The sequence below is a fragment of the Symphalangus syndactylus genome, chromosome X (genome assembly GCF_028878055.3).
Source record: "Symphalangus syndactylus isolate Jambi chromosome X, NHGRI_mSymSyn1-v2.1_pri, whole genome shotgun sequence".
NCBI lineage: Eukaryota > Metazoa > Chordata > Mammalia > Primates > Hylobatidae > Symphalangus > Symphalangus syndactylus.
The window spans coordinates 80421368-80436779 of record NC_072447.2 but is presented as its reverse complement, the minus strand read 5'-3'; positions in this window follow the sequence as shown (position 1 = coordinate 80436779).

Here is a 15412-nt window from a genome sequence, read left to right as displayed (position 1 = left end):
TCACATTGTACCACATAAACATACACGGCTATTATATCAATTAGAAATAAATTTTAAGAGTTAAGCATAGGATGCCTTATGACCCAGCAATTCCACTCCTAGGGAAATATACACAAAATAATTGAAAATAGAATCTGAGACAGTCAGTTTCATGCTAATGTTCATTGCAACATTATTCACTATAGCCAAGAGGTAGAAACAACCAAAGGATCCATCAGCAGTTTAATGGACAAATGAAATACAGCATGTGTATGCAATGGAATATTATTCAGCTGTGGAAAGAAATGAAGTTCTGATATGTGCTACAACATGGATGAACCTGAGAAACATACTAAGTGAAATAAGCCAGACACAAAAGGAAAAATATTGTATGGTTCCACTTATATGAAATACCTAGAATAGGAAAATTCATAGAGACATCAAGTAGATTAGAGGTTATCAGGGGCTAAAGGGAGGAGGGAATGGGGAGTTATTGACCAATGGGTACAGAGTTTCCATTTAAAGTTTGGAAGTGGTGGTGATGGTGTCACAATGTTGCCAATGTAATTAATGCCACTGAATTGTACACTTAAAAAGGGTTAAGATTGCAAATTCTATGCTACATATATTTTACTATAATAACATTTTCCAAGGCCTGATGCAGTAACTCATGCCTGTAATCCCATGTACTTGGGATGCTGAGGTGGGAGGATCACTTGAGGCCAGGAGTTTGAGACCAGCCTGGACAACATAGCAAAACGCTGTCTCTACAAAATTTTTTAGAAATTAAAAATTTTCCAAAAAGGAAACAGAAAAAAAATCCAGGACTACAGGAGGAACAATCCATGCCCCGCACCTCCCTTACTGCTATCTTTTAGAACATCACAAACTAAACCCAGGACGGCACTGGGAAACCCTAAGCCACAATTCATAAATAAAACTTGGCAGCAATCTTCTTTAAGTACCATCATGACAGCTGCCTCTGAGGCAGCTGCTACATTTCCCGTCTCCTACCTCTGCTTCTTGGGTTACAACTTTACCCTCACAACCTTTCTTTCCCACTCTGCCAGCATACTGAATATTTCTCACCAATAACTTCCTTCCAATCCACCCATCCCGGTGAAAATCTTCAGCCTACATTTATGTTCCTATCTTACTGACCAATCTATGTCTAGAACAGGACTCTCAACATTGTGCTGCTTTAGGTCATACCTCCAGCTTGACAACACTGTTTGAATAGTGAGTCTGAAATATGGGAATTGACTTGGACAAACACACTTAATATTAAGCCTATAGTTTGCCTTTATTTGGTTCTGTGTGATCATAGGCAATATACCACTCTGAGCTCAGCATCCTCATCAATAAGATAGCAATAGCATTGTCTTCCTCCAAGAGTTATTTTTTAGGATTAAATAAGACTAACATGTGGAACATATCTAGTACATAATAGAATCTAAGTAAAGTTTAGTTACCTTCCCCTTCTTTATAACATGTTATTACCAGAAACTGGTATGCTGAGGTAGGTGTTGCCTGCATTTCTAGCATTTTGAGGATGACAGCAGGCAGACAACCTTACCTTCAGACATGCTAATATTCATGCCTCTGCCAAGCACCAATCCTGGGATGAAGGGAGGATGGGTTGGTCTTATTATGGCAACCTTCTGTTCTTCTGCACTAAAGGCCATTGCTATTTAGAAAAAAAATCCTCCCTTGAAGAATTTTGTAAATTAACTACTTTACAGTTTCAAAGCAAACAATTACATCTTTTGAGTAAAGCTGAGTTTTAATATATCTTATATATTGAGCTGGCTTAGAGTAAGACACAGCTCTAAAATAGAGGACCACAATATCAAGGAAGTGGAATTACCCTTTTTCCAGGCAAGGAGTCATTTATTCATAAATGTATCCATTCAACGTGTATGATATGCCACTATGAGCCATCCCTGGGGATACAGAGATGGAAAAACCATGGTTCCTGCTCTTAAGGAGCCCACAGTCTAGTAAGGGAGACAGAGAAGTAGTTAGACAATTACAATACAGTGCACTAGGTGTTGTGAGTGAGAGGAATTTTAGGAACAGGTTGGTAGGAGGCAACACCTGAGTTGTCTTGAAGTTCATGTATGAGATATAAAAACTCACCCCATTGCTATTATTATTTTTTCTAGGTTTGCATACACATATGTAAATTCATAGAAAAACATCTGGAAGGATCACACCAAACTAGACATTTAAAGTCAACAAGTATTTCCTAAATCCCTACCATGTACCAGGTACTTTTTCTAGGCACTTGTGACATATCACTGAACGCAACAGACCAAGATCCCTGCTCTTGTTGGTTGAGGATTATATTTTAGCAGAGGGAGATACACAGTAAAAAATAACTCACATAAGTAAAATATATATTGTATGTTGTAAGGTGATAGGTGCTATGAAAGAAAAAAGAAAAAGTTTAGTAGAGATAGAGAATACTTGGGGAAAGGTAGTCAGGCTGTGGTATTAAATACGGTGATCATGGTTGACCTCCTTGAGATGGTGTAAGTTGAGTAGAGACTGGAAGTAGGTGAGGAAACTAGCCAAATGAATATCTGGGGACATAGTGTTCCAGGAAGGGAAAATAATTAAAGAAAGACCCTAAAGCAGACATGCGGTTGACATGTTGGAGAAACAGCAAGGTCATTAATGCTGGAGTCAAGTGAATGAAGGATAGAACAGGAGGTGAGGTTACAGAGCTAAGAGGAAAAGTATGCTGATGAAGAATGCAATTTCATTTACAATAACCATGAGAAAAACAAATACCTAGGAATACATCGAATGAAGGAGGTGAAAGGTCTGTACAAAGAGAACTAAAAAACACTGATAAAAGAAATCATAGACAATGCAAACAAATGGAAAAACTGTTTGGAGGAATCAATATCATTAAAACGGCCACACCACCCAAAGCAATCTACAGATTCAACACAATTCCTATCAAGTTACCAATGTCATTCTCCACAGAATTAGAAAAAAACCTATTCTGCAATATATATGGAACCAGAGAAAGAGCCAGAATAGCCAAACAGATTCTGAAAGAATAAAGCTGGAGGCATCATATTACCAGACTTCAAACTATCCTACAAGGCTACAGTAACCAAAACAGCATGGTATTGGTATAAAAATGGACACATAGAACAATGGAACAGAATACAGAACCCTGAAACAAAGCCACACACCTACACCCAACTGATCTTTGACAAAGTTGACAAAAATAAACCATGGGGAAAGGACACCCTATTCAAATAGTGGTGCTGGGACAGCTAGCTAGCTACATGCAGAATAAACCTGGACCCCTACCTCTCACTATTACAAAAATTAAGTCAAGACGGATTTAACATTTAAATGTAAGACCTCAAACTATAAAAATCTTAGAAGAAAACCTAGGAAAATTCTTCTGGACATTGGCCTAGGTAAAGAACTCATGACTAAGACCTCAAAAGCAAATGCAACAAAAACAAAAATTGACAAGTGGAACCTAATTAAGTCAAAGAGCCTCTGTGTAACAAATAAACCATCAACAGAATAAACAGACAACCTGCAGAATGGGAGAAAATATTTGCAAACTGTGCATCTGACAAAGGACTAATATCCAGAATCTATAAGGAACTTAAACAAAGTAGTGAGAAAAAAACAGTCCCATTACAGTGTGGGCAAAGGACATGAACAGACACTTTTCAAAAAGGCAAACAAGTGGCCAAAAAAAATGAAAAAAATGCTCAACGTCACTAATCATCAGAGAAATGCAAACCAAAACCACAATGAGATGACATCTCGCACAAGTCAGAATGGCTCTTATTAAAAAGACTAAAAATAACAGATGCTGGCAAGGCTGGGGAGAAAAGGAAATGCTCATAGATTGTTGGTGGGAATTTAAGTTAGTTCAGCCACTGTGAAAAGCAGTTTGGAGGTTCCTCAAAGAACTAAGAGTAGAACTACCGTTAGACCCAGCAATCCCATTCCTGGACATCTACCCAAAGCAAAAGAAGAAATCATTATATGAAAAGACATCTACATTTGTATGCTCATCACAGCACTATTGACAATAGCAAAGTCATGGAATCAAACTAGGTGCCCATCAATGGTGGATCAGATAAAGAAAATGTGATACCTATACATCATGGAATACTATGCGGCCATAAAAGGAAAGAGATTATGTCCTTTGCAGCAATATGAATGCCTCCGAAGGCCATTATCCTAAGTGAATTAACGCAACAACAGAAAATCAAATACTGCATGTTCTCACTTATAAGTGGGAGCTAAACAATGGGTACACATGTACACAAAGACGAAAACAATAGACACTGGGGACTCCAAAAAGGGGGTAGGGAGGAAGTGGGGCAAGGGTTGAAAAACTACCAATTGTGCAATATGTTCACAATATGAGTGATGGGTTCAAGAGAAACCCAAACCTCAGCATTATGCAATATATCCATGTAACAAACGTGCACATGTACCCCTTGAACCTAAAATAAAAGTTGGAAAGAAAAAAAAATTTAAAGATATATAATAATTGTGTGCTTTGTCTATGGGTGAGGGGTCATGCAGGATTTTGATAAGAGAAATGCTGTATTAGCTAATGTTGTAATATAATATGACGTCATATTTTATCGCTCTGACTGCTGTGTTGAAGACAGGCTTTGGGGAAAGAAAGAAGCACGGAATCCGGAAAACCACTTAAGAGGCTTTTGCAGTAATGTAAGTAAGAGATGACACTGGTTCAAACCAAGGTGATATCAGCAGAGGTCATGAAAAATGGTAGCCTTCTGGATATATTTTGAGGTTAGAACCAGTCGGACTTCCTAAGAGTTTGTAAATGGGCGGGAAAGAAAGAGAGGGGTTAAGAATGACTCCAAGGATTTTGGCTTTAATTACTGGAAGAATAGAGTTTCCATCAACTTAGATGGGAACAGTGTGGACAGAGTCGTTTTGGAGGGGATAGATCAGGAATTTAATTTTGACCACACTAAATTTGAGATGTCAGGCCCGGTAGCTCACGCCTGTAATACCAGCACTTTGAGATGTCTATTTGACATTCAAGAAAAGATGAGTAGGAAGCTGAATATATAAACTTGGAGTTCAAGGGATACGTCTGTTCTGGAGTAATGCATTTGGGAGTCATTTTCATATGGATGGTATCTAAAGCCTGAGACTGAATGAGAGCACCAAGCAAATGATTGTTCTAGTTAGAGTAGAAAAACGTGATTCGAGGAGTGAGCCCTGGGGCATTTCAATATCAGTAGATTGGGAAGGAGGGAAGGGATCAGCACAGAATAAAAAAGAGCAACTGATGTGGAATACAAGGAAAACTAGGAATGTTTGGTATTCTGAAAGCTGAGTTGAAGGGATGGGTTGCCCCTCCACACCTGTGGGCGTTTCTCCTTAGGTGGAATGAGAGACATGGAAAAGAAAGAGACACAGAGACAAAGTATAGAGAAAGAAAAATGGACCCAGGGGACCAGCGTTCAGCATACGGAGGACCCGCGCCAGCACCGGCCTCTGAGTTCCCTTAGTATTTATTGATCATTATCGGGCGTTTCCCGGAGAGGGGGATGTGGCAGGACAATAGGATAATAGTGGAGAGAAGGTCAGCAGGTAAACACGTGAACAAATGTCTCTGCATCATAAACAAGGTAAAGAAAAAAGTGCTGTTCTTTTGATGTGCATATACATAAACATCTCAATGCCTTAAAGAGCAGTATTGCTGCCCGCATGTCCCACCTCCAGCCCTAAGGCGGTTTTCCCCTATCTCAGTAGATGGAATATACAATCGGGCTTTACACTGAGACATTCCATTGCCCAAGGAGGAGCAGGAGACAGATGCCTTCCTCTTATCTCAACTGCAAAGAGGCGTTCCTTCCTCTTTTACTAATCCTCCTCAGCACAGACCCTTTACGGGTGTCGGGCTGGGGGACGGTCAGGTCTTGCCCTTCCCACGAGGCCATATTTCAGACTATCACACGGGGAGAAACCTTGGACAATACCTGGCTTTCCTAGGCAGAGGTCCCTGCTGCCTTCTGCAGTGTTTTGTGTCTCTGGGTACTTTGAGATTAGGGAGTGGTAATGACTCTTAACAAGCATGCTGCCTTCAGGCATTTGTTTAACAAAGCACATCCTGCACAGCCCTTAATCCATTTAACCCTGAGTTGACACAGCACATGTTTCAGGGAGCACAGGGTTGGGGGTAGGGTGACAGATTAACAGCATCTCAAGGCAGAAGAATTTTTCTTAGTACAGAACAAAATGGAGTCTCTTATGTCTACTTCTTTCTACACAGACACAGTAACAATCTGATCTCTCTTTCTTTTCCCCACACTAAGTGAAGAAAAATCAAAGAGGGAGCAATTAAGTGAGTCAAATGCTGCCAATAGGTCAAATAAGATGAGAAACGGGAACTGACCACTAGCTTAGCAAATTGTTAAAAATGGGTGAAGGGAGATCTTTCAGACAGAGGGGGTAGCATAATTGTGAGAGAATGCACAGTGATTTCCGGCAACTGCAAATAATTGAAAACAGCTAAAGCATAAGGATATAGCAGGGACTGGAAAGGAAAGCAACAGATGGATACTCGCAGCCTGGATCACAATGTCATACTAGACATTTTGGATTTACCCTAAAGGCTATGAGAATCCACAGGAAAATTTTATGTTGGGGAGTAACCGAGTCAGATTTGCATTTAAAAGATCAATTAGGCAGTGGCATGAAAAATGAGGAACAAATCTGAAGGCAAAGAGACTAGTTTAGAGGCTGTTAACAACTGTCTGTGGAGAAACTCAGCCAGTGACCATGGGGATCAAGATGGGAAGGTGACTCAGATAAATATTTAGGAAATAGAATCTATAGGACTTAATGACAATTTTGACATGTAGGAAGGCGGTGTTAAAGAGACGAAGGAGTCACAAATGACTCAGGTTCTGGTTTCGGCAAGTGGGTAGGGAGTGGTGCCATTCACCCAGGAACCCTTGAGAAAGAGCAAGATTGCCAGAAAACAAAAATCACACACTCACAAAGCACAGAAAGCAGCCTAGTATCTTAGACTTAGTGCGTTCGCATTTAGTGCTGTTAGGGAGGTGGAAAAACAGGCTTAGAGAGATTAGGTAACTTACCCAAGGTTACACAGCCAGAAAGTGAGAGTCCAGACGAGAACCCAGTTCCCAACTCCAAGCCTACTGTTCATTCCACTTCTCCAAAACTGCTGTGTGAAAAACTTTGGGGCAAGGAGAAAGAGTATTTTTAAAAATGAATAGAGAAGGCCAACAGGTGGAGAAAAGAGGGGGTTGTAGGCTTTTTAGGGCAGGTTTCCTAAATATATTTTTTTTCTCTGAATCTGCCTGGTTGGAAGATACAGGAAATATAAATGTTTACTAGCAACACATTTGGTTTTATTAAATTGAATGGTTTGTAATGTAAGGTAGAGAAGACACCAAGTTGGTGCTTTTTCAGAACCTCTCAATGTCTTGTTGGCTTGTCTTCATCATCTTAAGGTTATCCACAATAACTAACTACTGATGGGCCCAGGGGTAGTACTGAATGGTCCATGCTCTGGTGGTATTCACAGTCTAGTGAGGAAGATAAACACAGCATTACAATACAAGGTGTTGAAAACATCTAGCAACATCGTTTCTTTAAAAATAAACTTTTTATTTTGGAATAATTTCAGATTCACAGAAAAGTAACAAAGGTAGTACACAGAACTGTCCTATACTCCTTATCCAGTTTCAGTTTCTCTTAATGCCATCATCTTACATCACAGTAGCATATTTATCAAAAATTAAGAAACCAATATTGGTACCTTACTTTGAACAAAATCCCAGACTTTATTTGGACTTCACCATTTTTTAAAAAAAGTTCTTTTCCTGTTTTGCAGTCCAGTCCAGGGTTCTCTGCTGCACATTGGTTGTCCTTAGCTCCTTAGTCTCTTCTGATCTGTGGCAGTATCTTGGTCTTTTCTAGCTTTTCAGAAAGCATCACATTTGAAAAAAATATTTTATATGGTATATACATTTTTTTTTTTTTTTTGAGACGGAGTCTCGCTCTGTCGCCCAGGCTGGAGTGCAGTGGCGCAATCTCGGCTCACTGCAAGCTCTGCCTCCCGGGTTCACACCATTCTCCTGCCTCAGCCTCTCCCAGTAGTTGGGACTACAGGCGCCCGCCACCACGCCCGGCTAATTTTTTGTATTTTTAGTAGAGACGGGGTTTCACCGTGGTCTCAATGTCCTGACCTCGTGATCCGCCCCCCTCGGCCTCCCAAAGTGCTGGGATTACAAGCGTGAGCCACCTCTCCCGGCCTGGTATATACATATATTAGTATATATAGCAGATTGAACCACCTTGATTACCTTTGCTAGGGTATATTAAAGGAGTAGGTTTATTTGGTGAAAATCAGACGTAAAACACCTGAGGCAATGCATCACAGATTATTGTGTAAGGATTGCAGGAAATGTCATATTAACACACTGTGTTATTGTAATTTCTGCATAGGACATTGAACTATGCAATACCAAGAAGAAATAAACATTGAACATATCTGTGTTAGCCCATTCACATTGCTAGAAAGGAATGCCTGAGTATGGGCAATTTATAAAGAAAAAAGGTTTATTGGCTCATGGTTCTGCAGGCTGTACAAGCATGGCATCCACATCTGTTTGGCTTCTGGTGAGAGCCTCAGGAAGCTTACAGTCATGGTTGAAGGTGAAGGGGGAGCAGATGCATCACCTAGTGAGAGAAGCAGCAAGACAGACAGGGGAGGTTCCCCACTTCTGAACAACCAGCTATGGTGTGAGCTACCAAGGGAGAATCCATTTATTACCATAGGGAGGGCACCAAGCCATTCATGAGGGATACGCCGCCACGACCAAAACACCACCCACCAGGCTCCACTTCCAACACTGGGGATTATATTTCAACCCAAGAATTGGAGGGGACAAGCCCCCAAACTATATTAATATCATGCATTATAATGTAATGCCAACAAATCATTACTATGGGTAATTGCCTATGTTTCTGAGCTTTATTGCTACCCTGTATGATGTAGTGATTTGTCAATTGAACATAATACCAATGAAAATATCAACACAGACTTTTTTTTTTCATTAGACAAGCTCATTTTAAGTTTATATAAGAGGCCGGGCATGGTGGCTCATGCTTGTAATCCCAGCACTTTGGGAGGCCGAGGCGGGCGGATCACGAGGTCAGGAGATCGAGACCATGGTGAAACCCCGTCTCTACTAAAAATACAAAAAAAAATTAGCCGGGCATGGTGGCGGGCACCTGTAGTCCCAGCTACTCAGAGAGGCTGAGGCAGGAGAATGGCGTGAACCTGGGAGGCGGAGCTTGCAGTGAGCCGAGATTGCGCCACTGCACTCCAGCCTGAGTGACAGAGCGAGACTCCGTCTCGATCTGGTCTCGATCTCCTGACCTCGTGATCCGCCCGCCTCGGCCTCGCAAAGTGCTGGGATTACAAGCGTGAGCCACCGCGCCCGGCCTCTACCAGGTAAGTTTCACCAAGACTGCAAGTAACACATAATTTTCATTTCATCTGAACAGTTCCAAAGAAAATGATGGGAAACTACCAAAGCCATTTTACAGCCAGGCATAATTTTGATACTGAAATGAAACAAGGACTGATAAAAATAGAAGGCTATAGGCTGACATAATTTAAAAACAAAGGTTTGAAAATTATAAATAAAATATTACTAAATTGCATCTAGTGTGTATTAAATCTAGTGTGTTTATCGTGATCAAATGTGGTTTAGCTTAGGAATAAAAACAAGGAAAGGTACTGGTGTAATTCACACATTAGCCAAATAAAGGAATAAAACCGTATAGTTTTTTCTTTTTTTTTTCTTTTTCTTTTTTTTTTTTTTTGAGATGGAGTCTCGCTTTGTCGCCCAGGCTAGAGTGCAGTGGCGCGATCTCGGCTCACTGCAAGCTCCGCCTCCCGGGTTCACCCCATTCTCTTGCCTCAGCCTCCGGAGTAGCTGGGATTACAGGCATCCGCCACCACGCCCAGCTAATTTTTTGTATTGTTGAGTAGAGACGGGGTTTCACCGTGTTAGCCAGGATGGTCTCGATCTCCTTACCTCATGATCCGCCCGCCTCGGCCTCACAAAGTGCTGGGATTACAGGTGTGAGCCACCGCGCCCGGCCAAAACCGTATAGTTTTTTCAACGCATGCAGAAAAAGAATCCAATAAAATTCAACATTCTTTCAAAATAATATTAATAATAAAGTTTTAGGAAGGCAAGGAGAAAAAGAAACTATTTTAATGTGATAATGGTGTCTTCTGGAAACCTACCGCAGACTTATTTAATTGTGAAATATTACACCTAGTCCCATTAAAGTCAGGAGCAAGGCCGGGCGCGGTGGCTCACGCTTGTAATCTCAGCACTTTGGGAGGCCGAGGCGGGTGGATCACGAGGTCAGGAGATCGAGACCACGGTGAAACCCCGTCTCTACTAAAAATACAAAAAAAAATTAGCCGGGCGTGGTGGCGGGCGCCTGTAGTCCCAGCTACTCGGAGAGGCTGAGGCAGGAGAATGGCGTGAACCTGGGAGGCGGAGCTTGCAGTGAGCCGAGATCGTGCCACTGCACTCCAGCCTGGGTGACAGAGCGAGACTCGGTCTCAAAAAAATAAAATAAAAATAAAAAATAAAATAAAGTCAGGAGCAAGAAGTGATAACCACTATCCCCACTATAAAGGTCATTAAGATTTGAAAGACAAAAGCACAACTGTTACTCTTAGCAAATCATATGACTGTCAATCTAGAAAACCAAAAAATATCACCTTCAAACCACTGGATTTAATGTAAGAGTTTAATAGAGAGTGGATATAAAGTAAACATACAAAAATCATTTCCCTATACATAATAATAATCAATTAAAATATAATAGCAGAAAAAATACCAAGAAATAAACAACCAAAAAATGCAAGACTTTCATGAAGAAAAATGTACAGTTTACCGAAAGAAATAAAAGAAGGTCCGAATAAATAAATGTACATTTTTTTGTAGACAGGAAAGCAAAACACTGTCAATATGTCAATTCTCCCCAAACAAATCTACAAATTCAATGCAATCACAATAAAAATCAGAATTTTCAACTGGGCATGGTGGCTTTATACCTGTAATCTCAGCACTCTGAAAGGCCTAGGAGGGAGATCACTTGAAGCCAGGAGTTCAAGACCTGCCTGCACAATATACACCCCACCTCTACAAGAAAATTAAAAAATTAATGGAGCATGGTGTCATGAACCTGTAGTCCTAGATACTTGAGAGGCTGAGGCAGGAGGATTGCTTGAGTCCAAGAGTTCAAGGCTGCAGTGAGCTATAATTGTGCCACTGCACTCCAGCCTGGGTGACAGAGTGAGACCCTGACTCCCCAAAAAATAATTTCCTTAGAATCTGACCCAATGATTCTAAAATTCCAAGGTAGTACAATATTGGTGAAGGAATAGAAAAATAGATTGATGGAACAGACTCATGGGTATGCTCAAAGCAGCATTTCAAATCAAGGGAAAATAATTACTCAATAAATGGTGTTAGCATAACTGGCTAACCATTTAGGAAAATATTAAGCCAAATTTCTGTCTAGACTCGTTTAGAAAAATACAGAAGAATTAAAAGTTACAGATAAAAAGCACAACAATAAAAGTATTAGATAAATGATCATTTATTGATGATCTTGGGGGCAAGAAGATTTTTTTTATTTATTTATTTAGAGAGAGAGAGAGAATCTCACTCTATCACCCAGGCTGGAGTGCAGTGGCATGATCTCTGTTCACTGCAACCTCCGCCTCCCAGGTTCAAGCGATTCTTGTTCCTCAGTCTCCAGAGTAGCTGGGATTACAGATGTATGCCACCATGCCTGGCTAATTTTTTACTTTTAGTAGAGACAGGGTTGACTTTATTCATTTCTTACGGCTGCTGCAACACATTACCACAAACTGGGTGGCTTACAACAGAAAATTATTCTCTCACAGTCTGGAGGCCAGAAGTCCTAAATCAAGGTGTCAGCAGGATTGGTTCCTTCTGAAAGCACTGAGGGTCAATCCATTCCATGCCTTTTTTCTAGCTCCTGGTGGCTGCTGGCAATCCTTGGTGTTCTTTGGCTAGTAAAAGCATCGCTCCCATCTCTGCCTGGCTCTTCACATCACTACCTTCTTCTTGTGTGCCATGTCCTCTTCCTATAAGTATGCTCATCACTACATTTAGGGCCTGGTTGGAAAATCTGACTGGATTTAATCTCCAGATCCTTAACTACAGGTGCAAAGACTCTTTTTCCAAATAATATCGCATTCGCAGGTTCTAGGTGGACATATCTTTTGTGGGGGTGGAGGGCACTGTTCAACCCACTCCAAAGGCCTTTTAATTTAAGACAAAAGGGAAAAGATTCATAAATTTGACTTCATTCAAAATAAAAGCTATATGAAAAAAGGCATCATAAATAATGTTGATAGACAAACCACTTATGTGAAAACATGTGCGGTATCTCTTTTACATTTATTTTAGAGAAAAAGTTAAAGTCCAGAATATACAAGTTGTAAAAATTGCTGTAACTCAAAAAGAAAAAGACAAACAACCCAACAGAGAAATGACCAAGTATATGAGCAGTTCTGTTAGGGAAGCAAGAGCCTAGGAAAGCCAGAGTAACACCATTTTAAGTTCAGCTTCAGGCCGGGCGCGGTGGCTCACGCTTGTAATCCCAGCACTTTGGGAGGCCGAGGCGGGTGGATCACGAGGTCAGGAGATCGAGACCACGGTGAAACCCCATCTCTACTAAAAATACAAAAAAATTAGCTGGGCGTGGTGGCGGGCGCCTGTAGTGCCAGCTACTCGGAGAGGCTGAGGCAGGAGAATGGCGTGAACCCGGGAGGCGGAGCTTGCAGTGAGCCGAGATCGGGCCACTGCACTCCAGCCTGGGCGACAGAGCGAGACTGCGTCTCAAAAAAAAAAAAAAGTTCAGCTTCATCTAGGGATGAACAAGGCCCATTCCTTGCCAGTCACGACCCACATTCATAATATATTTACAGCTGAGGAAACAACCTAAAGACACCTACAAGGGGACACTCCTATAACAGTGGAAAGTCTCAATGTCCCAATACCCATACCAATACACATTTTCAAGATAATTATAGTTATGCTTTGATGTCTTCACACACTAAAATGTAAAGGATAGTTTTCTTTAAATCAATAAAAGAATAAATTTTGTCATGCTGTCTGCTCACCCTCACATAGACACAGCTTGGTTTAGTCTTTACGTGGACAAGACCGCTACATAAGAAAAACTTGAAACAAAGACAGTGTGTTCATCTGCCTGCTTTCTGAGGACACCCTACTCTGTAATACAGTAGTTTCTAGTAAACTTGCTTCCTTCGCTGTGCTGTGTGACTCACCTTGAATTCCTGCACGAGATCTTAGAACTCACTCTTGGAGTCTGTGTTCAGACCCCTTTCTGGTAACAGTTTTTAACCAGAAGAAGAAATAAAACAAACTAAATAAATAAACATAAATTAAACTAAAATAAACATTAAAAGATGATCAATGACATTAGTATTCAAGAAAATAAAAATTAAAAGATGCCCTATATTTATATCAAAATTTAAAATGCACATTTCCAAAACACCTCTATGCATTCACAAGAAGACATATATATATGTTCACTGAAGTACTGTTTTCAAGAGTTCTAGGCCGGGCGCGGTGGCTCACGCCTGTAATCCCAGCACTTTGGGAGGCCGAGGAGGGCAGATCACGAGGTCAGGAGATCAAGATCATCCTGGCTACCACGGTGAAACCCCATCTCTACTAAAAATACAAAAAATTAGCCGGGCGTGGTGGCTGGCACCTGTAGTCCCAGCTACTCAGGAGGCTGAGGCAGGAGAATGGCATGAACCTGGGAGGCAGAGTTTGCAGTGAGCCAAGATCACGCCACTGCACTCCAGCCTGGGTGACAGAGCGAGACTCCGTCTCAAAAAAACAAACAAAAAAAAAAAGTTCTAATGGGGAAACAAACTAAATGCTTATCAATAAAGGAATGCCTATATAAATCATAGTTTATGAGGTAACTCTATGTAATAACAGGACTAGATCTTCATGGTATAATTTTGAGTGAATAAAGCAATATGCAAAATGTAGGTACAGTATAATACAGTTCATATTAAATGAATACACAGAAAACAACACTACATATTTTATATGCAGTTCTACATATATATGTAAATTCATAGAAAGAAATCTGGAAGGATACAAACCAACCAAATAATGGTGGTTACCTTTGGGAAGGGAGATAAAGGGTACTGTGATAGAGGGTGATAGACATAGGGAACTTTAGTCTAATCTTCAATATTTCGAAATTTTTCATTGAGAATGCATTCATATGTTACCTGTATAATCTTAAAAAAAATCTTAAAAAAATAATTCTTAAACAGAGTGAACGGGAAATAATGAAAAGGAAATAGTGTACGGACTATTTTTTTCAAGAAATTGAATAATAAAGGAATTATTTTTAATTATGATGAGAATAAGCAAACTGTAGAACATCTACTAGAAGGAAGATTAGTACAGACATTAATGTAAAATGCAAAATGCTTATAATGTGAAGTTTTAAACTTGATGAATTTTAAAAAATTGGTATGATGAAAAAATTTCAGTAATATAAGGGAGCAACAATAAAATTGTCTCAGGAACTTGGAAATACAATTTTATTTGAGAGTCACACTATGAAGTGAATGCACAATGAATCAAAGAGAAAAATCACCTTCATGAAACATAATGCCTTCCACTGGCAAGTCTTGTCTATAAGATCGTTTGATGATTTTGACATGTGTAAGGAAAGAATGTGTCAGTAAGCCATGGAAGTGTAGAAAAGAGAGAATCAGTGAGGCCAACATGGACACAGCAGACTTGTCAGTTTCTCCATCTTTCCAATGGGATTAGCAATAGTGCCTACTTCATAGAGTTAGTGTACAAAGCAAACAGCACCTGGGATGTAGTGAGGCTGCACTTTATTAAAGGGAGGGAATGTGGTGGTCAGGCCAATATAAACGGTGTCATAGTTCTATTTCTCATTATCAAACAGCATCCTGGTTTTCATACATCAGGTTCCTGTGAGGTAATCAGCACGAGTCAGCCTCCTGACTCTGACTAGTTCTGGGACACTGAACAGATCCAGTTTCCGAGACTGCCAGACTCAAAGTCCAGCCTGGACCGAGGTTGAAAAAGCACCAAGGCAATGCTATCCAGCAAGACCTCTTGATAGCCAGCCAGTAGTCTTTTGTAGTGACACCCTACCTTTGCCATACCTAATCTACTCAAACTTCCAAACAGCTTGAAGGGGAGTGGGGAAGCTCTATGCAGAAGAAATAAAAGAGCTGGAAAAATAAATTAAAATATTAACAGGTGTTTGT